The sequence below is a fragment of the Castor canadensis genome, chromosome 9, assembly GCF_047511655.1.
Source record: "Castor canadensis chromosome 9, mCasCan1.hap1v2, whole genome shotgun sequence".
In the NCBI taxonomy this organism is placed as follows: domain Eukaryota; kingdom Metazoa; phylum Chordata; class Mammalia; order Rodentia; family Castoridae; genus Castor; species Castor canadensis.
Genome location: NC_133394.1, coordinates 35,578,656 through 35,604,155, shown reverse-complemented (window position 1 = coordinate 35,604,155; position 25,500 = coordinate 35,578,656). Strand labels below are relative to the sequence as shown.

The window sequence follows — 25,500 nt, the reverse complement described above, 5'->3', positions numbered from 1 at the left end:
CTCCTTATGAAGAGGTCTACAAGCAGAAAAAGGAGGATGGAAGCAATGGTGACACTTGAACAAGGGCAGAAGACTGAGTGTTAGCAGGATGGCTGAGAAGCAAAAGAACTCCTCACTAGGGAAGGCATATGCAAAAGCATTCAAAGTCAGCAAATGTTGCAGATAAGGAATTGACAGTTGAACATCATGATCTGAGAATAGGGGATGGGTGAGGAGTAGGGATGGAAGGTGAGGTGTGCAGGGATCAGATTGTGAGGACCACTGAGATTCACTTCAGAAACTAAAGAGAATGTCATGGTTAGTCTTTCACTTCACAAAGTTAACCATTACTCTGGAAAGAAAGATGGACAGAAGCAGGAGACAATGAATTAGGAAAGAAGGCAAAAATAATAGTGTGAAACTCATTAAGGTAGGGATGGATTCTGAAGCTGAGGAGGATGACCTGATAGAATTTGGTGACTGACTGAAGGAAAAAGTATGAAGCAGGAAGAACACCAAGATTGTTGGTAGAGGAAGCCTCCTAAACGGACAGACACTAACACCTGCCTTTGCTAATGTGCTGGGGTGACAGGTAGAGGAAAGGAAGACCAGAAATGTGATAATGGCACACTAATGGAGACAACAATGTGAAGAGCCTAAAATTGTTTTCTGTGGCTTGCTTTGAATGGCTGGACTTCTTCAGTTTAACAGATATTTGGTAAATGAAGCACAAATAAAATTATCCATCTATTTCAACACAAGGTTAAACTACCTTTCTGAACAACTTAGACTCCCTCCTACTTAGCTATTACAGTAGACTTTCTAAGAGAAACAGCATACTTTCCCCATCCCTCATAAAAAAGGAACTATAACTGCAGGGTAAATGACTGATAATGTAATGTTTCAGGAAATATTTAAAAGGTTCTGTGTGCTTGTTAAATTTAGTTAAATGTCTTCAGTGGGAAACTGGGTAAAACGCAGTTTTAACTATAAAGTTATTATGTCAAATGAATACTGTAACATGGCATGAAAGCAAGAAAATGCATCTAACTGTCAATGACTGAGGTTTTGATATTAATTTCTCAGTTGTACTTAACCACAATGAACTTCTAACATGCTTTTAGAACATGGGGAAAATATCCATTGTTTCCTTTCCCTCCCTCCCTCCCTCTCTGCTTTTCTTTATGTGCAGTGCTGGCGATCAAACCCAGGGTCTTATGCATGCCAGGCGAGAGCTCTGCTACTGAGCCACACCCCCAACCCCAGCCCCATGGCTTTCAAGTTACCAAAAACAGGATAATCTGCCATGAAATGGCAGAAAACTGTATTCAGGGGCAACCACTCTCACTCATTTCATTATGAACTCTCTCTCCTCTTCTCAACTATGAGAAATGTAATTTATCCTTTTCTCTGATTCATTTTCTAAATTATTTTATTTTTCTATCCACCACTTAACTGTACAGAGGACTCTCCCCTTAAACATTTATTTATGCTTTCTTTGTCTTTTGTTTTGATCAAATCTTTCAAGACTCTTAGGTTTAATAATACACACACACACATACACACAAAGACCTAACACTTATATATACCTTAATCTGTATTAGCAGCATAATAAATGAATGAATGAAATGAATAGGGCATGGATCTGGCTATATTTTTGTTTCATTTTAACTCACTTTCTCCAAAACATCTTTTCTAAGGCTTTCTGGTTGGTTTGAAGTGATTAGTTTGAGTGCATTTTTAAAAAATCTGTTTACTTCCTAGAATCTGTATTTGTTTTTAGTTTTGATTTTAAATAAATAAATGGTTTAATACATTCCCTTAAACATCTTCCTGAATATCCAGAAAAACAAAATCAATTTTGACTAAATTTTTATTCTTAACTTTTTTTATGTTTCATCCTTTCTACTTCAAATTTTCTCTATATGAATGGTCATCCATATTTCTTCCATCCTCCCATATCATCTTCATTTTAATTTTCTAAATCATAAAACTGTTTTACCACTTTAACTTGTAAAGAATGCTGTTAAATTGTTAGGATTTCTTCCCCTTTGCCCTCATCACTATTCCATACCCCCCTTAAAAGACAAAGACACTGAAATTTATAAATAAAGTCTTAATGGTCAGACACCAATAAATGGTGTTAACCTATGCTTAAGAAGTGATAGCCAAAGAAAATTTTCAAATACCAATAAAACACAACTTAGGGCTTTGTGTTAAAACAACCCAAAAATAGTCATTGTTTTCATTCCTAAAATTTTTTCTTGGAAGGCATATTTTCTAGAACAATTTATTTCTACCATTTAAATGAATTACAGGCTTGGGCAGAGATCCAATAAATATGTAGACTGATTAGGGAGTTTGTCATCACCTTTAATTTTCCTACTTTACATGCTTGAGATGTGTTAGAATTGCTATCTGGGAGAAATAAAGGCTAACTATGTCCTGATACTGAATTGTGGTATAATATGTCTCATTCAAGTCAAAGGACACATAATAAAAGTAGTAATTTAAAATTTTATTTTGCTATTTTAAAAAATAAAACTGAAACACTCAGACTATTTCTTTAAATGTTGAACTTTCTCTCTAGAAATGTGCTCAACTTGATGCAGGTCCTGTTAGTTCTTTAGTTCATGTTTACAAAAAGTAAATATATCTCAAAAACTTTAAGAAGCCTCATTTATCAAAAAGATTCACATCTCCAAAGGTTTTGCTAAGTCCCGTACAAAACATATGCATTTTCTATGCATTTTGGCTAGTATAGTAAGGATTAAGATAAAAGTATGGCTTTGTTTGTTTTATTTATGCCCCAAAACTGCAAACTGATTGGATCATATCATGCAACACCGTAAAATTTGTCATTTTCTGGTACCCAAATCACAGGGAAGCCACAGGCAGAGTGCTCAGATTATTCTATTATTTTAGCTGACAAATACCACTGCTATTCACCTTGAGTACTTTTCAGCAATGACACTTTTGCAATGCAAAGATTATATTTGTAAATATTTCATTTCTTAGTTTTTTGGTTAAAAACAAAAAATTTTATATGAGTATGCATGCATACTAATTTTTAAATTAATTTTTAAAACTTGAATGTATGTTTGTGAGTGACATGAAGAAAGGTCAGGGTCAAAGCAAGAAATTAAGTGAGTGTCAAAGCAGAGGAGACAAAAGTGAGCAGCACTCAGTAAGGTGGTTTTGTCTTCCCACAGACTGTCTCTGGGCTCCCTGTAGTCACATCAACAGCAGGTGGGGAATGTTGGCATTTTATCCTTTTATTACATGGATGGTATATTTCATTTCATAAATATGTACACAAAGAATAAATGGTTACATATAGTTTCAAGGTCAATTTTCTTAAAATGCTATAACTGAGAAGTAAGGAACAAACCTTGCCATGATGAAGCCCAGATTTTATTGTTGAAAAATCATTAAAATATGAAGTGGAAATTAACTGCCTGCTTGTTCCTGAGGTTTCAGAAACTTTCAACAGTCACAGATTTATGGGTGACAAGTATTTACTTCTGGAAGCCATAGCATATTTTGGTTTTAGTTTTTGGTCCATGAATTTAAATATGTGTTAACAATCCTTGGATTAGAAAGTAGGTCTGGTAGCATTGCTTCCTTGTTTGGAAGCAGTACTGGCACTGAAATCACAGTCTCAATGGAGTTTAGTGAAATTCTAACTTTGCTAAGAAGTCACATTTTCATGTGTACAAGCATCATTTCAATTACTTTATTGTCTTGCTTGACAAGTGCTCCAAAACTTTGAAACTAAAAAGGCACTTCTCCAGTTCATAAAATTCTGTTTGGGAATGAAACGCTTCCATTGTAGAAGGCAGTAGGTACTTTTTAATAATTTACTTGTTCTAGTAACCTGTAAGTGCACTTTAGATAATAATATTTAAGAAGCAAAAACTGTGCTTTTGCCTTCTTTCTTAGCAGAAGGCAGGGCAAAATAGTGTAATTTTTGTTCCCCATAGAAAAGGGATGCTCATTTAAAAAACAAAACAAAAGCGATTTAATGCCTTTCATTTATTCAGCAGTTATCATTTACTATGTACCAACAAGTAAAATGCTAAATGTCAGCTATTTTGTTTCAGTATAGATATGGTAGTTTGTAGCTGGAAATATAGGATTTGATTCCTTCAAACAGATTTTTCTTTCTTTCTTTTTTTAAAATAATTGTAGGCTCTTCTAAAGAATAAGCCATATGGGGGCTACTGGAGTGGCTAAGATGATAGAGCGCCTGCCTAGCAAGGCCCTGAGTTCAAACCTCAGCACCACCTTCTCAAAAAAAGAAAAATAACCCATATGGAATATGCACATTCCTCTTGAAAGTTGGAAGTTTTTTCACAGTTTAAAGAAATAGGATTTATAGGTAGATTTAAATCTACTGATACTTCTTAAAAGCATGAGTCAGAATAATAGCTATTTATAAGGTTTTTGACCTAATGATGAAAGATGAATGAAAAGTAAGAAGCCAATCTGTAATGGATAATTGAACCATATACATATATATACACATACATATATATAATCTTAAAAATTAGAATTTTTCCATATATGTATGTGAAATTATTTCAATTTTTAAAACAGGTGATTAACTAAAGCAGATTAAACTTCTATTACTGATCATTATATACTGTTGGTTACTACATAAAATGTAAGGACTTAATAATGGATTTCTTTTTAAATTTTAAAATATAATATTTATGATTAATACTCTATACAAATATTTTATACATAATCTCTACTCTTGAGAGTTCTATAATCTTTAACAAATCTTCTCTTATACTCCTATGTAAAACTGTTAGGGTTTAAATTCATTGTGGTGAAGCAACGGAGTATTATTTCATAATTTATACCTAAACTACTGGTTGATCTTCAATGCCAAGTCTACCAAGCTCATGTGAAAATCTGAAAGACAATATATTAACTTACATTCAGGAACACGCTCTAATACAGTACAGACCAAAGGTATGAAGAAATTTCATCATCATAAATTGAATGTTACACTTTTTTTTTCCTTTCTTTTTTAATTTATGAGTAAAGCATTGTGTCCTCATTAAGGAATAATACAAAGATATGAACTTTAACTCTACCCAATTATGTGATTTCAAATATTAATCTTTTCACACACACATAATCAAGGACCAAACTGACTTGTGAGGCTATTCTACAACATCCAAATGTTCCTCCCTGAGGCTAAATGACTCTAATTCTTTAAAACCATCAAGTCTCTTGAGTAGTGACAGAATCTATCCAAAGGGATACATATGCTTTTAATGATTTACCTGCTTGCCTCTGAGAACACTACAAGTACGTTCAGTATTTCTGAGAAGTGGAAGAGCACAAATCAAAATTAACTCTCAGAAAGCAGGTAAATGGCTCCAGTGTGGTTTACTGGTCACCAAGGAGCAGTTATCAACTTACCCTGACCAGGTATAAATGTAGATGCAGGAGCAGAACATTAACAAAACTCCAGTTCTTCTTTCTCCTCTCCAATCTCTTCTAATTTAACAATCCCACCACTTTGCATGATTCATATTGTAAACAAAAAGCCAACAAAGCAACCAAATAAGACAACCTTCCTACAAAAAGTTAATGAGAAATTTTGCATAGCAAAATTACATTCATTCCTGCTAGTGGGATTCCTATTTAGTCTGTAGGCTAGAAGAGCATATCTGAGTATTAACTCTAATAGTTAAACCATTTGTATTTCAGAATATTCCTATTGTAGTCTTGTCTGTGCTCAGAACAGCACATCTACTAATACATTCTGAAAACAAAAATGACAATGATTTGAACACAATTATTGAAAATTCAAATAGCAGGACTATAGGAGCTCAGTGTTAAAGCATGCACCAGGCCCTGAGTTCAATCCTCAGCACCACAAAACAGCAACAATCTACTTGATAACTCAGGTACAATTATTTTAACTTCTTGTTTTAAAATGCCAACTACTTTTCTTTCTTTTCCCAAGTTCAAACTAATTGCAGTTTGTGAAGTAACCACTCCCCTGGCCCTAGCAGCCAGAACTTTCACCTCTTCTCAACAGGGGAATACCTCTCATAAGTTAGGTAAAAACAAGGGTTTGCTGATTGAGAGACAGTCCGAGATCCATGTAACTGCCAGTTTCTTATCTACACCTCCTAACTACCACAGAGAGCAATCAAGGCACTATCAAGGTACTAGTTTATTTCATCAATTATCTGGAAATCTAAAATCAGTTGTAGAAACAACCTGCAGAAACACTCATGTCTCAAACTAGCTTCAATTTACTTCAAGGAACAAAGACAAGGAAAGAGTAACAAACACGATCACTTAATCTAAAATTCTGCCTATTTCAAGCTAATTGGGCTTTAACCAATTGCAATTCAGTCACCACAGATGATCTTGTTTAAGAGGTAGAAGCAAAAAAGGAAGTGCAAAGATCAAAGCAGTGCATACAAAGGGGAAGGACTATTTTTGTATGTGTACTCCAGTATTTACTGAGTTTGAAAAACAGGGACATTTAGTCAGCCCAAAATGATTGTCACCTGCAGAATGCAAGGTAAAACTGAAATTTCAAAACCAAGACAATAGATGGTCAAAATCCTCACCAGTAGGATTATGCTATTTTCTTTAAAGTCTTTTGGTTTGGGAGTGGTTTACTTTTCACACCAAGTAGGATTTTAGTTCCAGCATTAAATCTACACATATTGAACCTTCCTTTGTGTTCAAGTTTGTTCAGTAGGCTCCAACCCAGGAAGACATTTTATCTAAACAAGAGAGGGAGGGCATTCAAGACTTGCAGGTAGGTCAGTATGGATGAAAACTTACAGATTTCATGGTTCCATTCACTATGTCTGTTCTTTTCACTTTAGCAATTCATTTAAGTGACAAATGTAAAATAATATAGGAAACAAATATTATTATTTCCTATCTTCCCAACTTCATAAGTTAAAAAAAGTACTTTGCTTTAAATTATTTACGTAATTTTTAGTGCACCAAAGGATCCATCTCTAGAAAGCACAATATTAAAATCAGGAAAACAACATACTTAAGGGTTTTACTTAAATCGTTTTCCTTTTAAACTTTTGAATGTAGTTTAAATTACTCAAGAATATTCAGTTGAGGAATTCTGCTAGAAAGCTAATTATTGAACATCTTGACTCTAAACTTTAGAATTTACCAAACACCATCAGTTTGTACAAGAGTATTTTGATGTCATGGCGATTAAATATTTTAATAAGACCATTTCCTCAGTTACAAGCTTCATAACAACATTTTAAAGTGAACTATGCTTCTTTCATAAGCTGTAATGTTAAGCTTTACTTAACAAAAAGCACAAAAAATGTCTTCAATCCTAGTGATCAAATCTTCTACCCTTATGTCCCATTTAAGTTTCAGCACAGATCAATAAATCAGGGCTAACGTATCCATCAATGTCTACTTTTAAAGACCATAGGAAACATATTTAGGATAGGCTTTGTTGATATCATTATTTTTGTTTTAGAGGTCATGCACAATGCATGGTGCCTCCAAGAGTTTTATGTAATCAAGTGTCTAAAAGGTGCTATGCGTAGATAATTTATTTTCTCTTTCTTATGCCAGGCCCTGGAGGATCGGTATCAGGCCCTCATTTTTTGAAAATCAATGTGCAGATCCTCTAGCAGGTGAATGCATTATGTCGTGTGTGTGTGTGTAAGAGAGAGAGGGAGAGAAAGAGAGAGAGAGAAATGGGAGTTCTTTGAGAAGCAGGAGAGGGAAGAATAGGTATTCCTATTCAATTTTGGGGAGCTGCGAAAGGTTTTTCCAGTCAAGAGAACTGACAAGCACTTCAGCTTTCATTTCATGGAACCCCTTTAGGTGAAATCTGGTTCTGCACTGCACAGCCACCTTCCCCTCTCTCCACGCCGCAGCGCACCTGAACCTTCCCGCTGCCCCAAGCAGGGGCTGGGGTGGGGATTTAAAAAAAGTTTGCAAGAGTTCCGTCGGGTGCCCGCTCCCAGCGGCGGAGACGTGAAGACAAGTGACCGCCCGGGAGGCCGCGGCCCTTGGGCCGACCAGCCCCTGCCAAGTCCGGATGTGCCTTTTCCCCAGGTCTCCCATCCCGTGTGTCTCTCAACTACTGTCACCCTCCTCCCACGGTCTAGCCCAGCGGTTAGCGCAGGAATGAGGAAGCCCGAGCGGGGCCGGAGGGGCACGGAGCGGGTGGGTGGCGGGACTCGGGGCCACGCGTCCCGGCGCGGCCCCCGCTGGCCCGAGTGTGGCTTACCCTGGTGGCGGGTCCGCGCGCGGCCTCCCTGCGCCTGCGGGCTCCCCCTCCGGGCGTCGCTGGCCAGCGGCGTTGGGGACAGAAGAGGTAGCGGCCGGCCGGAGCCGAAGCCCGGACGAGCCCGGGTGCGGATAGGGCGCGCGGTCTCACCGGGCCGGGCCGGGCCAGTCAGCCCCGCGCCATGTCCGCAGCGCCGGCGGAGGGAAGCGCAGGACGCGCGGTGGCCGGGCGGCGGCGGTGCCGCCTTCCTGGCCGCGGGGCTCCGGCCTGGGCGTCACTGGGCTCTCGGAGCCGGGCCGGCGGCGGCGTGCAGGCCAAGGACTGCGGCGGCGGCGGGAGGCCGGACCGACGGGAAGGGCAGGGGAAGCTGTCAGCGCGTCGCCGGGCCGCTCCGGTGGCGAAACCTCCTCTTCCTGCCCCGGCTCGCTGGTGCACTTCTCTCTCTTTCTCTCTCGCTCACTCTCTCACTTCCTGGCTGGAAATTCCCACTGACGTCGAGAGAGCAGACAGACAGACGGACACACGCGCGCACGCAGCGGGGGCGGGAGGTGGGGTCGCCGCCGGGGGTGGGGGAAGCCCGCACTTCTGGGGGCGCCAAGCGCCCGGGGCTGGGCCTGGCTGCCCAGCTCGCTCCCACCCCTGAGGACCACTCGGGGGTGCTGGGCTATGAGTGTGTTCTAGGCGGCCTGGATGCCGGGGTCCCCTGCGGTGCTCCTCTTCCTGGCCTGGCACCCCAGGAACCCTAAGGGCTGGGGCGGGTGGGCACGCCCCAGGGACCTACTGAGGGACCGAGCTGTACAGGAAGAAGGCTGTGCGGCTGGTCGAATAGGGAGGTCCAGAGCCCCAGAGGCAGACCAGAGCAGCTGGAGGGGTCCAAGCATGCCAGATATAAAAAGAAATCTCATCTGTGTATTCCACTTAAGTGTGGCACAGTTACACCGAAATCTCTTCACAGATTAAACCGGAATTTGAATATCATAACTGACTTCTGTCCATAGAGGTAGAAACTTCCTACTGGTTTGGGATGAGGTCTTAGATCTGGTTATGCAGCAGTTAACTCAGAACTTAATTCTGCAGGGCATTGTCAGGCCTTTATGGTAATTGTTATGGATGGAATTACAGCGATAGCAGGAATGATGGTTTTGGTTCACAGCTCATAAAGAAATCCTCAGCTGGCGGAGGAGAATTTTCTTTTTCTGAAGAGCCTGCTATCCACAGACAGGCCTCTTAGTGATGACCATTCTGTGGCATTTGAGCTTCCTTAAGTGTTGGTCACTGTACCAGGCAGAGAATGGGGATACCCGAGGATGGGTTAGCTCCCCAAATAAGTTTTGAGTGAAGTAGGTATTTTAGAGCTCAATGGTTCACTACTGAGTTCAAGTATAAATTTAACTTTGAAACACCAGGAATCAGGTCATCACTAGGCAGTGTTGCTATGGTACTTAGATTGCCCATAGCACGTTTGTCCTGCTCCTTTCATGCCCACTCCCCATCCTCCTACCTTATGAAAAGGTCATAAGAGCCTTCTTGGTGGAGTGTTGGTAAGGACAGAGATCCATTTCATTGGGTTTGGGTGCACTTTTGAGGTGACCTTGAGACAGCCCAACAATCTACCTTCAAGCTATTTCATTTAGCTTCTGGAGGCTGTTTGAACAGATAGAATTCAGACTATTCATACAGTTTGAAGGCAATGACTATTTAGAAATTTTGTTATAAATAAGACATTATTAGAAATTGTACCATTATGTTTTAGTAGATTGACACAGAATTTACATGAAGTGATTTTGGCTGCTGACATGAATATAAAGTCTACAAGCTCCCAAGAAACCAAAACAGTGTAAGAAATCCCCCCCACCTTTGGACAAAGTGTGAATATACACACTCTACGTTCTGCAGTTCATGGCAGCCCCATTGGCAAAAGACAGGATTGTTACAAGAGTATTGCCAGTGTGACATATTTTGGGAACAAAAATTGAAGAATGATAATTAGTGAAAAGGATTAAATTTCAAACTCAAAATGATCCCATAGAATGTACTTAATATTGAGGGTTGGGTGTTAAGGAGGTGTATTAGTTTCCTATGTCTGTGGTAACAAATTCTCACAGACAGATTACGGCTAGATGCCTTAAAACAGCAGGGATTTTTTTTGTCACAGTTCTTGCGGCTACAAGTCTGAAATTAAGGTGCCATCAAGGCCAGAGGGATCTGAAGGCTCTAGGGAAAAAATCCTTTGCCTCTTCTCAGCTTCTGGTGACTCTGACAATCGTTGGCTTTCCTTGGCATGGCTACAGACCCATTCCAGTCTGTGCTGCATTGACATATGGCCTCCTTTCCTGTGCTTCTCTGTGTCCACATCCAAATGTTCTTTTTCTTATTCAGAAACTAGCCATTGGATTTTGAGTCTACTTTCATTCAATAGGACTTCCTCTTAACTTGATTACATTGCAAAGACCCAATTTCCAAATAAGATCACGTTCATAGGTACCTGGAGTTAGGATTTGAACATCTGCTTTTGCGAGATACAATTCATTGTAACACAGTAGACAAAACTATAAAAGACCCGAGTTCACCTTTCTTTTTGGTCTCCCCTTTTAACTACCTTGTGTTCCTTCTTTAATGCTCAACATTTTCTCCATGGAAACCTGCTTTTAGGAATGTTTCTGATAAACTCATCCACTCTTAAGATGCCAACAGATACTTGCCATTATCAGGCTACAAAGAAACAAATGCTGAAGTGTGGAAATTCAGACATCGATATTGTGGAAAAGATAGATTATGTTTGTCACTAAATCTCTGAAATCACATAAATTTCCCTTCTTGTGAAGTTAAACGTGTGCAGAGAATTCAGAGATTCACATCTGTGTAATGTGAACATTGACAGTAAGAAACTGCACAGTGTTTGAGAAGGTGATTCACAATACAGAAACATACATCTGAGCCTTGCAAATGCTAAGATCCATGTTGAGAATAGAACAGGAGTGAATTATATTTCTATGAAGGATACAACTTGCTTTCAGTCATGAAACTACCTCACCATGCTTGGAAATACATGAGTCACAGCTCTCAACTTTGGTAACAAGATAAAATGGAAAGGTCTCACTAGACTTGAAATCAGACTTGAGTTAAAGTCCTGACTTTGTCTTGAATTGTCTGTACAACTTTTGTCAAGTAAGTCTGGGCTTTAGTTTTTTCACCTGTACAATAATCTTACCATTACAGTTTATAAATAACACGATAGGCTTATGTAATGCTTTATATTGTATACATTTATATGTGTGTATGTGTGTGTGTCACTAAATATATATGTTATAACATATATGTTACATTATAACAGCCTAACTCAGTTCTAGAGACTAAGGGGGAATGGAGAATGTAAAAGGCCTTTATGAATGAAATAGCTATTGTAACTGTTTCCTCATAGGCTTTAAGAATATAAATGTTTGCACTGTTGACCACCAGAGCACATACTCATCATGTTTTATCTCTCAGTATTGATAGCAGAATATTTCATTTTTCCTCTACTAAAATGCAGTTAGCAGATCTTACTGAGGCTCACTCAGCCTGCTATAAGTGGTTACAAGAAGATACAATCTCTACTCCTAACTTAAAGCTTAGAAAAATGGCCCCTTATCTAGTAGTCTGAACAAAAGTGATTTGCACAATAGATTTAATCAGAAAAGTGAACCTAAGAAAAGAAGGCAAAAAAAAAAAAAAGTCTTCCTCATCCAAAGACTCCAGAATTTTATTCTTGGCAGTGAAAACACACTGAAATGAAGACATTAATAAACTTGGAAGAAGAATGCCACTGGTCTCACAGATACCAGCATCTTTTCTGTCAGTTTAAATGAATATTTATACCCTACTGTCATCATCATCCAAGAGTTCACAAAACACAAAGTAGTGCATATAAATGTACCAGAGTACAGTAAATGCGTTTGTGGAGGAATAATCAAATACTTAGATATTACAGTGCTAGAAAGATTGCTTAGTAGTTAAGCTCTCAGTCTGTGAAACCCAGTGCTACCTTCAGATTTGAAACCACTGCTTGACTGTACCCATCACAGAAAATAATTCATCTGTTCTGCCCTAAGTAGCTGTGTAGGTCTGAAGAAGAGGCAAAAACAGTCCATGTCTCCTTCCACTCACCTAAAAACAGGATGGTGGTAATGCCCTCCTCATAACGGTGTTGTTGCAATGTCAAATCAAAGACGTATAATGAAGCATTTACTAAGTGCCAGATCCTCAGGAAATCCTCTTTTGTGTTAGTAATTATCAATAATACTGTTTTTTCTCAGAGGAAAAACTTGATGAAGAGTATAGCACTTAGTGGATGGTGAGATGGTGGATGAAATATAATGGTAAAATGACTAGAAGAAAGAAAATGGATGAATGGGGGTGAAGTTTAAAGACATGAAATCTGGGTTTAAAAGTTGAGGGGGATTGTGTTCAAGGTCGCCCAGGCAAAAAGTAAGCAAGACCCCAGTGCAACCAATAAACTCAGTGTGGTGGGGTGATCCATGACTGTAATTCCAACTACATAGGTGAAATTAGGACAATCACAGTCTGAGGCCTAGTTCTAAGCAGAGGACCCTGTCTGATAAATAACTAAAAAGCAAAAAGGGCTGGGGTGTGTGGCTCAAGTGGTCCTGTTTAGAAAGCATGAGGCCTTGAGTTCGAACTGCAGTGCTACCAAAAAAGTATAACAAAAACCCCAGATGGTTTATAGCACAGTTTTATAATGTCTAAAGGCAATTTTTAAACGTTCAAAAGGACTTTATTCTTTTCATAAAAAATGAGGGGCTGAGGCAGTAGCTCAGTGGTAGACCACCTCCCTAAATGGGAGAAGCTTTAGGTTCAAACCCAGCAATTATATGTGTGTGTGTGTGTGTATAGTACTGTATATACATATGTACACACCCACACAGGGCCTGATGAAAACCAAGGAAATACTTATTGTATGACCAAAAGATTGACCATAAAAGCAGACCCCATGCACAGAGAGACTCAGGAAGAGGAAAATGATATAGGAGAGTCAGGATTTGACCAAGTCAACTTGATATCCACATTAAGAGGTCTAGGTTGTGGGAGAAAGATTGTAGTCTGTATCATTTGTCCTGCTTCTTTCAAGAAATAGAGTGCCTATCATTTTTCTCTTTATAGGAAGCACAAAATAATATTATTTTGCTGTTTCCTTTCAATAATTACCCTGGAATTTACACAATAATATAACTGAGCAAAACAAAGGTTTTTTTTTTTTTAATTGTTGTTGTTTTTGTGTACTGAGGCTTGAACTGGGGGCCTTCACCTTGAGCCACTCCACCAGCCCTTTTTTGTGAAGGACTTTTTCGAGATAGGGTCTCATGAACTATTGCCTGGGCTGGCTTTGAAACGCAACCCTCTGATCTCTGCCTCTTGAGTGGCTAGCTCAAGAGGTGCCCAGCTCAGTATTAAGTTTTTTATAGCAAAATATGTCCTAAGTAAATTAACTAACTACTTAGGCAAGAAAGAGTTGACATTTTATTTGGTCCTCTCATCATCTAAGTAAAAGATGATCTGGACTCAAGCTAATTTGTAGCAGTAGAAAAAGCATTCGCTATCATTTATTGGGTATTTACCCTTTGTGACCTTGCTTCTACTGTATTTACATGATGTTTGGGGTAAATAATACTATCAGCTATTATCGAAAAAACAATAGAAGCTAGACGCTGATAGCTCACACCTGTAATCCTAGCTACTCAGGAGGCAGAGATCAGGAGGAGCTTGGTTTGAAGCCAGCCTGGGCAAATAGTTCCTTTAGATCCTATCTCAAAAAAACCCTTTAAAGGACTGGTGGAATGGCTCAAGGTGTAGGCCAAGTTCAAACCCCAGTACCGTAAAAACAAACAAATAGCAAAAAACAATGGAAAACTTAAAGGGAATGCCAGTACTTCAACACAACAACTCAACACACTCAGTGTCCACTGCAGAAGTTCCTGGTGGCAATGCTCACCTGGGTGCCCTTCTCCCTGTAGGGATTCAGTGACTTTGAACCCTTAGATTGTCCAGTAATCACTGGGTGTTGTGTCCAATGTTGCCTCAGAACAGAAAAGAGAAATAGGAAAAGTGTTTCTTCTTTTAACTGTCTTTGACAAAAGGTTACACAGTGTTTATGCACATATTTCACAGCTCCATTTAGGTGCAAAGAACCCATAAAATATAGTTTTGCTGGTTCTTTTTTAAGAAGAGGATATAGGTCTAGTGAACATATGGCTTTTATTTGCTATGTGTTTATAAACTTAATTGATTCTCAAACAATGATGTATAGTAAGTAGGTCATTATTTTCTCTGTTTTTTGGAGGCAGTGAGGTTTGAACGTCCATTTTTTTGCAGATGAGAAGTTGGACACTTTCCCTAAGCTTTCATAACTATAAGTAGAGCAGCCAGGAATTGAACCCAGTTAATTTGACTACAGTGTTCATTGCATTAACCACTTTTCTAAACAATTATCTAATGATATTAAACGATATACAGGGTTTTTATTTTGTTTTTGTTTGTGGTACTGGGGTTTGAACTCAGGACCTATATCTGAGCCACTCCACCAGCCATTTTTTATGACGGGTGTTTTTGAGATAGGGTCTTGCAAACTATTTGCCGAGGCTGGCTTCAAACCTTGATCCTTCTGATCTCTGCCTCCTGTGTAGCTAGGATCACAGGTGGGAGCCACCAGCACCCAGCTGTGAGGGATTTTTAAAAGATAAGAGTCTGTAGGACATGTTAACAAGATTACATATGCAGCCTGAGTGACCGGAAGACTCAGATAGCTGTGAGTTTTTAATCTTAAAGACTAGAGTGTAACACTGTAACTGAGAAGAAGTCTGTGGGAATATGGTACACTCAGTTTTAGGCATATTAGGTATGATAGGATCAGTGAGATGTCCACATGGAGATGACTAATGTTCAATTAGAAATTAAAGGCTGATATCAACTGAGAGAGAAATATAGGGTTCTAAGATCTCCAGATCTAAATAAAGAGACAACTGCAAGGATATGGTTGTTGTCATGAGAGTATTTCTAGAATATTCATGGTCAAAGAGACTTAGGAGAGAAGAGGGCCAAGGACAGAAGTTTGCTGAGTGACTTTTTTTCTGGGGTTGGTGAGAAAGAGACATATGTTTAAAGATTCCTGATATGCCATCAATAGTAGGAGGAAGGCTTGGAAAACCACAAAGAGAAAGTTTCAAGGGTCAGCGAACACTCAACAGTATCATATGCTGCAGTTACTTCCTAAAAGGTGTGGATGAGAAGAGACAGTTGAATTTGGGAATTTTGAAATCCTAAACATGGCCACAGGGCATAGCTGGTGCAGCCAGCTATGAAACCAGTTCACATTTTTCAACCTGCTTGGAAGACAAGGGAGCTTTATTATTAATTTTCCAGTGACACTGATATGGTGGCCGTGGTCTTATATTACTTTGGTGGTGGTGGAGGTGTGAGGGAGGGTTGAAGCAGTGCTAGGGATGGAAGCCAGGACCTTGAGCATGCTAGGCAAATGCTCTACCTCTGAGCTATATCCCTAGTCCCTAACATTAATTTTAGAGCAGTTTTCATATAAAGATGAGAGCTGAAAACCAGATTTGAGGAGGCTGACAAGTAAGGCAGAAATGAGAAAGGAGGGCAATAAATGTCAAAGCCTTGCTGTGGGAAAGAAGGAAGAGAAGTCAGTGTGATTCTTCACTTGACTGACACTTACAGAATGCCAGGTTTAAAGGAAGCTTTGAAAGGTAGAGAATGGTTAAATGAGTTAATAAGAAGAGAAAGATTAATGAAGGAGCAAGGTGCCAGAGGAAAGAAGTGAGCTGTGTGAAGATCATAATCTAGTTAAAAGTGGGGTGTGTAGAAGTCATAATCCAGGTGAAAGTGGAGGGAGGGTTTTCCTGGTTGAGGAGTGAAGAGGAAGAGTGAAGAGTAGAGAAGCTCTGAGGAAGAGGGCAAAGCTGAGGCTCTAATCGTCAGCCAAAATGCATCAAACCAAACATGGGAGTGGGTCAGTTACCTCAGAGTGGGTAGTTTAACCAAGAGAAATTTATTTTCTCACAGTTCTGAGAGCCAGAAGTTTGAGAACAAGGTATCAGCAGGGTTGGTTTCTTTCAATACCCTCTCTTTGGCTTGGAGATGGCGGTTTTCTCCTTGTGTTTGTGTTCTAACCTCCTCAAAAGGACCCCAGTCATATTAGATTAAGTCCTGACCATTGACCTCATTTCAACTTAATCCTCTCTTTCCAGACACTGTGTTCAAAGGATTTATAATATAAAGATCTGGAGGTTATAGCTTCAGGATATGATTCTAGGGGCCCATAACAGAGAGATATCTTTTGTTAACTTTCATGAAGATGCATAGCTATGAAACCAACTCATCCCAGTGGCCTGGGACGATCTCAGTTTTAGCACATTCAGTGCTTCCTTCAGGAAACCCTCAGTCCCCAACGAATGAGTGATTGGTCATGTCACATGAAGCCAACAAAATTGTTTTGAGGGAAATCAGACTATCTAGAGGGCATCCCACTGAGACAAGTGCCAGTTCAGTTTTGTGGTTTTGTGGAGGGGAACTCTGTCCTCTAAACGGTTCTGTATCTAGCTATATCACTTATTCATAAGTGATGTTCTGGTGCCTTTACAGTTCTCTTTAATAGGATAAATATGCCTTTACATACATCTATCTCCTTACCAGCTTTTATTGAAATATGAGAGAACTCATCATAACAGTAATGTCATTTATAATAGATTTCCATTATTATATTGTTATGAAGACTTTTAAACAGAACATTGTCAAGAATTGTTGAAGTGAAAATTCATGGAATGATGCTTATCTGTTGACTATTTTGCTACTTCGACCCATTTTTACAAATTCAAAGTATGACTTAAAAGAACTGTTTTAACACTTTCATAATCTTAACAACCTTTTCTGTGTTTGTGTACACAAGAATGTGTGTGTACAAAAGAAAGTACTTCTATGCTAACATGATTCTTCTTACTTGTGAAGTAGATGGAAATATTGAGAAAATGTTTAATTTGTTAGAATGGAGAACACTTATGTGTCTGCCTTATAGTAAATTATATAGCTATTTCTTTTCAAAAACATTTTTTTCATGAAGCCAATATATTTTTTGAAAGGAAATGTTTTAGCTCTTAAATCATTCATTTGTTTGCTGAAAAGCAATCTCTAGAACTATAGAAATCTTAACAGAGGAAGGAAGTTTAGAAACTTCTAAATCCAGCCGGCATAGGTGGCTCATGCTTGCAATCTAGCTACTCAGGAGGCAGAGATCAGGAGAATTACAGTTCAAAGCCAACTCTGGGAAATAGTTTGCAAGACTCTATCTTGAAAATATCCAACATAAAAAAGGGCTGGCATAGTTACTCAAGTGGTAGAGCACCTGCCTACCAAGTGTGAGGCCCCGAGTTTAAACCCCAATTCCACCAAAAAGAAAAAAAAAAAACTAAAAAACGTTCTAAATCCATCTTAGCACTTAGTGCAGGAGAGGCTTTTCTTTGCACAGGAAAATGGCTAGGACAGCAGATGTCCCTCTTCCTTGATGAATGTAGTGAGTGTTAAGAATTGTGTGTTGGGAAATTGGAGTTTAAGACCATGTCCTTCGATCTACTGAAAAAAGTTTGGAGTGAAACTGTGTGAGTGGTTCACAGCGAGGCTGAGGCTATAGTACATTATTAAGACCCATTTATCTTGAGCAGAAAGAAACTGCCATGGTCTGAGACATGGCCAAATTGAACTTGCTTGGGTCAAATGTCACTTTCTCAAGGAATCTTTTTTGAACTCCAAAGTTGTCTAGGATTGTTCTCTTATTTGCCTCTCTTACACTTGGGACATTGCACTTAGCTCATTATATTGAGTTATACTGTACTGAGTAAGTGTTTAAAATAAAAATATATGAAAATTCAAAATAAATTTAAAAATAAAGCACATTTTAAAAAGCAAAACTGACATAACTGGTTGAACTGCTTGATATATTATTCAATATATCAATTAATTAGAGTGTGGACAAAAAACAGATGGCACCCTCAAGAGCGTAATTAAGGAGCCTTTAATGAGGGGATTGTTTATGGGGGTGTGGGCTGAGTTAATGAAATCCATTAAGCGATGGCAGAGCACTCCAGGGCTCACAAAACAGGTAGCCTTAACCAACTTTAGGCCTGAAAGGACAAGTAGAGAGAATGGTTGCTGAACAGCCACTGACAACTTACTACAGAGGGCAGAGAGGGAACCCTAGATCATATTGCCCAACCTCTCCTCCCACCATTCACATCTCCAGTGTTTCCCATTAATGGAACCCAGGTGGAAGCCAGAGGCTTCCAAAGCAGGATCCAGGATTAGAGTGAGGTGGAGAGAGGATCTAGGGAAACAAACACAGGACATCGAAAACAAATGGCAAATCTCCAAATACCTACTATATTATAATCAAACAAGCATTTAGGCAGGGTGCAGTGGTACTTGCAAGCTAATTCTGTAGCAATTCATCCTGCCTGAGACAGAAGGAGCTGTGAGACAGAGAATGGATTAAAATGCCTTGAAACATCATTATACCATAAAAGTGTTGTAGAGAACACATTGTAGTCCTCATTACGTTACAGAGTATAACCTTAAATACTTAGTAATCTGGTTCCTGTCAAAACCCTGTTAAATGAAAAATATCTGTGACAGACATGTTGATGTTAGCTGGTCACTCTTACATTCTATCCTTATTTCAAACTATATCCACAGAAGGTTACAAAAGGAGCAGATTATTTTAGTCCATGGAAGAATAATTTCTGGTGATTTGAACTAACATTTTGTTTCATTGATTCTTTGTATTTTTTTTTCAGTCTCGATTTCATTCATTTCTGCCATACATTCTAACCTATTAATCTGGGGGTTGGCTTGTTTTTGTTTTTCTATAACTTAAGATGCATCATTAGGTTATTTATCTGCTGACTAATTTTGGTTTGAGTCTGTTTTATCAGATATGAGTATAGCTCCTCCTGCCTACTTTCAGGATCCATTTGCTTAGAAAATCTATTTTCTCTCCTTTCACCCTATGCCAATGTTTGTCTTTGTCAGTGAGATGTATCAAGTCAAGACAAGTCTTTGTGTGTGTGTGTGTATATGTGTGTGTGTGTGTGCATGTCAGTGTGAGTTTTGAACTTAAGGCTCTGCACTTACTAGGCAGTCATTCTACCACTTGAACCATGACCCCAGACCCAGCGTCTTGCTTTTTAATCCAATTTGCCATTGCATGTCTTTTGCTTGGAGAATTGGGACAATTAACATTCAGTATTCAGTATTTCATCTACTTCACTGTCATTCAAGACTTTTATGGTGGAAATTGTTGACTTTTGGAGGAGACATGTTGCCTTTTTTTTTTACATTACTTGTGTTTCAAGTCATTGATTAGAAGTTTTAATTAGTCTTTCTGTTGCAATAGCCTCAACGTTCAGGTAGGTAAGTGTATTGGCCAAGTTGGGGTGCTGTTTCTGACTGGAGGGGGTTGGTGGTGATTCCGCAGCCAAGCAAGTGCCCACATTCTCAGGGTACTGAGCCTGATCCCCAGCATTGCTCAGATTGAGGTAAATTAGCTGGAGTCTCAAGTTCAGTTGTCCTCTGCTGGGCTGCTTTCATGTTCATTTCTTTGGGTACTGGGAGCCACTGTTGGCTGCATGGAGCTTTGTAGCATGTGGGGTAGGCAGGTTCCCACTTGTTCCACATGATCCCTTATTTGTGTCCCCAGGGCAACAAGCATCCAGGCTTAAGGGTGATGCCTGAATGAGCCAGAGAGTGGGGGAGCAAAAAGAACGCTGAATTCTGCACTAGCTGGGGGAGAACTGAGGGACCCAGTCACTCTGTCTGCTGGTCTCAATGCTTACAGACCCTGCCCAGGAGTTCATCTCCCTGTGGGGAGGCGACTATGGAAGTTTTGTGATTCAGAAGGTCTGGACTCTGAGCCCTCAGTCCTTACTGTCAACAAACACAGGCAGGGATGCAGTTACTAAGGGGCATGTCTAGTGCTTTCAGGCCCTGCCTGATAATTCACCTCCCTGTGGGTGGGGGAGGAGGCTACAAGTATCACCATATTTTAAGGGTCAGAGTTCAGGATTATGACCCACCTAGCAGTCAACTCACACAACCACGAATAGGCTTAGAGACCACGAATAGGCTTAGTGCTTGTTCCTGTTTGAACCTCAGACAATGGGACTCCTTCCTCACCCAGAAGGGCATGGCCTGTGGGAGCTCCCAGCTGCTTAAGTTTCTCTGTAAGACTGTGTCTGGACTGCTCCCTCTCCTTGACCACCTTGCATTGCTGCCTCCTACCTAGGCAATGGGGCAGGATGTTCCAAGTCTCCCTAAACTGTGAGTGTTTCTTGTTTTCAAGCACCCAGAGTATATCAGTTTCAAACAATAGGCTTCCTCTCAAGATGGCACCTTGCTTTAGTCTTCCAGGATAAGGGGAGTGACAGAATGCCTTTCTTCATCAAGTCTTCCACACCAGAACAGTCACCGTCTCACCAATTTCCCTAACTGGTTTTAAGGCTTATGGAACATGTAGAATTATTTTGCAGCTAGAATTGCCAGTGTGTCACTAGGGTCATCTGGCTTACTTTGAGATGGTGTTGGCTTACCTTGCAATGGTGTCTTCAGCTTCCCCTCCCTGTCCTTAGTAGCCACGACAAGCTTGGAACTTTTTGCTGCTTTTTTTCTCTGTTACTTTGGTTTCTTAGTGCTTTTCTGCTGTTCTGCATCTCTTTTGTTATTCCCAGTTCTCTTCCTCTCTCTCTTTCTTCAGAATATAGTCTCTCCTGTGTAACTTCCCCTTCCCCTTCATGTGGTCAAGTGTCTACTTCTAATCCGTCATCTTGCCCCACCTCCAATCTTTTTTTTTTTTTAATCTGGCTGTGTTCAAGTAGCTACAGTAGCAAACCTTATACATTAGAATTTCCTTTAGTATATTTTGGTTGTAAGTATTTATATTTTGTCATTGCTCTTAAAATGTATAATTCTAGACTGCTGCCAGGTGCTGGTTGCTCACGCTTGCAATCCTACCTATGTGGGAGGCTGAGATCAAGACGATCAAGATTTCAGGCCATCTTGGGCAAATAGCTCTGGGACCCTATCTCCAAAAATAACCAGAGCAAAATGGACTGAAGGTGTGGCTCAAGTGGCAAAGCACCTTCTTTGCAAGTGTGAAGCCCTAAATTTAAGTCTCAGTTCTGCCAAAAAAAAAAAGTGTAATTATAGATTGGTAGTCACTTTCTCTTTACAAATTAAGCTTTGATTCAATTCTCTACTTTTCATTCTTGCTATTAAGAAGTCAGTTGGGGGATTTAGTTCAATGGTGCAGCCCATGCTTAAAATATGCAAGGCCCTGGATTCCATCCCATCACACAAAATAAGTCTAGATATTCTAATTGCCGCTTTTCTCATTTTTTTTCTCACAGTTTACTTGAGATGAATTCTGATGTGTTCTACTTTTATGTGCCTTACTTGGATGATGCTGGGTTTTATGTTGTTCCCTAGATCTCAAGATTTGATATCTTTTGACAATTCTGAAAAACTGATAGCAAATGTCTTTTGCAAGTATTGCTATTCCTCCATTTTCTCTAGTCTCTCCTTCTGGAATTTAAATTAGGTATAATTTCTCACTCTAACCTCCATGTCTCTTCCTATCTCTAATATCATTATATCTTTGCATTGCATTCTGAATAATTGTATTTATTTAACAGGATACCAATTCACTTTTCAGCTACATTGCATATCCATCAATTGAGTTATCAATAATAGATTGGTTATATTTCTTGAAGCTTTATCTTTGGGAATTCTTTGAAGCCTAGGATGAAATTGAGTGGGGTTTTTGCCTGTACTGTTGGTGTGATATTAGTTTGGGAATACTTTAAATTCTTTGCTTGAATGCTTTTGATAACTACATACAGTGTGAGTGGTTATGAAGTCAAAGATGAGAGTTTCTTTTCTTTCTATCCAGTGACAAGGACTAGATAGGCAATTTCTCAGCTATTCCTTATAATTTTCATTTTGGGAGATGAATTCCTGATGTTCATGCTAGCTATGCAATGTGTTTATTTCTTTTCTTTTTTTATTCATATGTACATACGATGTTTGGGTTATTTCTCCCCCCTTCTCCCACCCCCTCCCATACCCCCTCCTCACTCCTTCCCTCTCCCCCCCACCCTCTTGCTACCTGGCAGAAACTATTTTGCCCTTATCTCTAATTTTGTTGAAAAGAGAGTATAAGCAATAATAGCAAGGACCAAGGGTTTTTCCTAGTTGAGATAAGGATAGCTATACAGGGAGTTGACTCTCATTTATTTCCTGTGCATGTGTAATTTCTAACAACATGTTATACAGTTTATTTCCATCAGTTATTTCACTTTGGTTATTTCAATCCAAAGGGGCATATAATCAGAAACATATGGAGTTATTGCATACTTTTTAAAATGATATTTTAAAGTATTAGTATCCAACATATATTTAACATCTAATCTTTAATTATATCTTCTTGAGTAAATTTCTTACTTTTTAGAAAAGCTTTTGTCTAACTCTTCCAACAGTTCCATTTCAATGGAACACCTGTTTGAAGTGTTTATCTTGGTTTTCCTCTCTGGTTTTCTGGTACTACAAGGGCAAGATGTTATTTTCTATTTCCTGTTCTGTATACACTGACCTATATTTACAGACCAAGCAGTAGGGTCTTTTATGCAATGGCAAACCTATTGAGGGAAAGTTTTTGCTCTTGTGGGCTGGCAGTCTGTCAACACCTTGCTGATGCCTTAGAAGAAAGTCTCTCTTCTCTCTGCTCTCCTTGGGATTCCTGTCTGGCCCTATGGGTGGGAGCAATGCATTTCATGGGTGAAACTCTTCTCCATAGTACCTGTTGCCAGCTGGGTTAGGCCAACTTTCAGGAGAACACTTCATTGGCAAGCATGTGTAGCTCTTTCCTAAAGGGATTCATGAGCTTCTTAGACCTGGCTTCCCCTAAGAAGCATGAAATTCAGACCTTTGTTGTAAGATTGTGTATAGCGGGATCCTTCAGTCTGTACAAAACAGAGTGACCATTTTCCTTCTGAGACCCTGGAGCCTATGACCTCAAGTGTACCTTTCTGTGCCCCTGCTTACCTGTTCCAAATTTTTTCCTATTAGTAGTTGAGAAGGGGTTGGATGGGGAGGTTAGTAGACCCTGGCTCAGCTTCACATCTCACAGTGCTGTTTGAATTGCATGGTTGCTCCTTGTGAGAAGGAAAATCTGCTTCTTCTGAAGCTATAAATTAAGAGGGCTAGATCAGTGGTTTTCCAAGTGAAAATTGGCACTGTTATCAAAAGAAGGAAGGGATGTGGGAAGGATGTCAACAACTGATATCTTCTATATTACAGCACTTATACATCTTATACATTGTAGATATACATATCAATTTTACTGATATATGTATCAGTAGATTCATACCCATATTTTACTGCATTATGGGGTTTATATTGAACTAAGTGATTTAAATACAGAGTTCCATTCTGATGGCATATTATACACTGTTAATGTGGTTCTCAGTGAGAATATGCTTATCTTGGTTAGGATATTTTTTTGCTGCAAAATACAGAATCCTGATTCTAAAGGACTTAACCAATATGGGATATTATTAGGTCATGTTGTTGACAGTCCTGAGATAAACAGAACTTCAGATTCAGTGCAATAAGGACTTGGCTTCGTTCCTTTTAGAAGAATTTGTTTTTCTTTTCTGTATCTGTGTTAGCAGTTTTCTCATGCTGGCTCTCCTCTTCATCAAAAGATGGTTTCCAGCTGTACTATGGAACATACTCCTTCCCTTTGAGACATAAAAAGGGAGAGACAGAAAGGCAGAGAGAGACAGTACTGAGGATTTTTTTTTTAAGATCAAAGAAGGACTTCCTAGAAGTTTTTATAAATCTTGTCTTTGATTTTCATTGTCCAGAATTGGGTCATATACATAGTCTTTTGAAAAATGGTTTTACTGTCTTATAATTGGCATCCAACAAACTAGACATATTTAAACAATACAAGTTGATAAATTTTGAAATATGTATACCTGTGAAACTATCACTACAGAAATGATAGTGGCCATATATATCACCTGAATGTTTTCACATGATCTTCTGTAATCCTTCACTACCACTCCCCTGTAACTAAGCAATTACTGGTCTGCATTATGTCACTTTAGATCAGTTTGCATTTTCTAGAGTTTCATATAAATGGTATTACACATCCTGCATGAAATTTTCTTTCAGTTTATAACTAGTCTTTTTGATCCTCTTTTGAAAACAGTGTTTTTGTTTCAATGAAAATTAATCTATCAGTTCTTTTACTGAATTGTGGCTTCAGTGTATCTAAGAACTCCTTGCCTGACTCAGATGCACATAGATTATCTCTGTGTTTTCTTGTAGAATTTTTATAGTTTGAGGACTGGTAACTTGTCAAAAATTAGTTATGTTATTTAAATGGCATTTAAATTTTTTAATGTGTAATTTAAATTTTCTGTTGCCAGTACATATGCACCTTGACCTACAATGGGGCTTCATGCTAACAAACCCATTGTCAGTTGAGTATATTATAAGTCAAAAATTCATTTAATACACCTAGAATGACAAATATCATAGGTCAGCAACACAATACACTGTAGAGTATCAGTTGTCTATCTTCCTGATTTCAGGACGGAATGGTTGCTGAAGCTCACTGCCACTGCACAGCATTGCAAGAAAACATCATGTTTGCATGCTGTTATCCTAGAAAAACATCAAAATTCAAAATTCAGAATATGATTTCTACTCAGGAGAATTGCCAATTCCAGGCCATCCTGGACTATATAGCAAGACCCTGGCTCAAAAATAAAAACAAAGCAAAACAAAATAAGAAAATGATTTCTCCTGAATGCATAGTACTTTCTTTTTAAATTTTCTTTTGAAAAATTATTTTCTTGGTATAAATTAATGTACAAAGTGAGCAGGTTCATGTGATATTTCCATACAAATATATAATGTACCCCAATCATATTCTTCCCCTCTGTTACTCTTTCTTATTCCCCCTTCTTCTAACACAGTTTTTTTTTTACCCCCGTTTGGTAGAGCTGGGGTTTGAACTCAGGGCTTCATGATTGCAAAGCAAGTGCTCCAATGCTTGAGCCACACTTCCAGTCTGTTTTGTTCTGGTTATTTTGGAGATGGGGTCTCATGAACTATTCGTGTGAGGTTGGCAT

General features: G+C 39.1%; 1 protein-coding gene across 2 annotated transcripts in view; it reads right to left on the bottom strand.

The window, feature by feature from the left end:
• Nucleotides 1-8,462, bottom strand: part of Nfkb1 (nuclear factor kappa B subunit 1) — a 118,534-nt gene extending 110,072 nt beyond the window's left edge. For both annotated transcript variants that reach the window (XM_074041446.1, XM_074041448.1), the window contains exon 1: nucleotides 8,243-8,462. The gene's annotated coding sequence lies outside the window, so the exon portion shown is untranslated. The remainder of the gene's footprint in view (nucleotides 1-8,242) is intronic.
• Nucleotides 8,463-25,500: the final 17,038 nt, after the last annotated feature.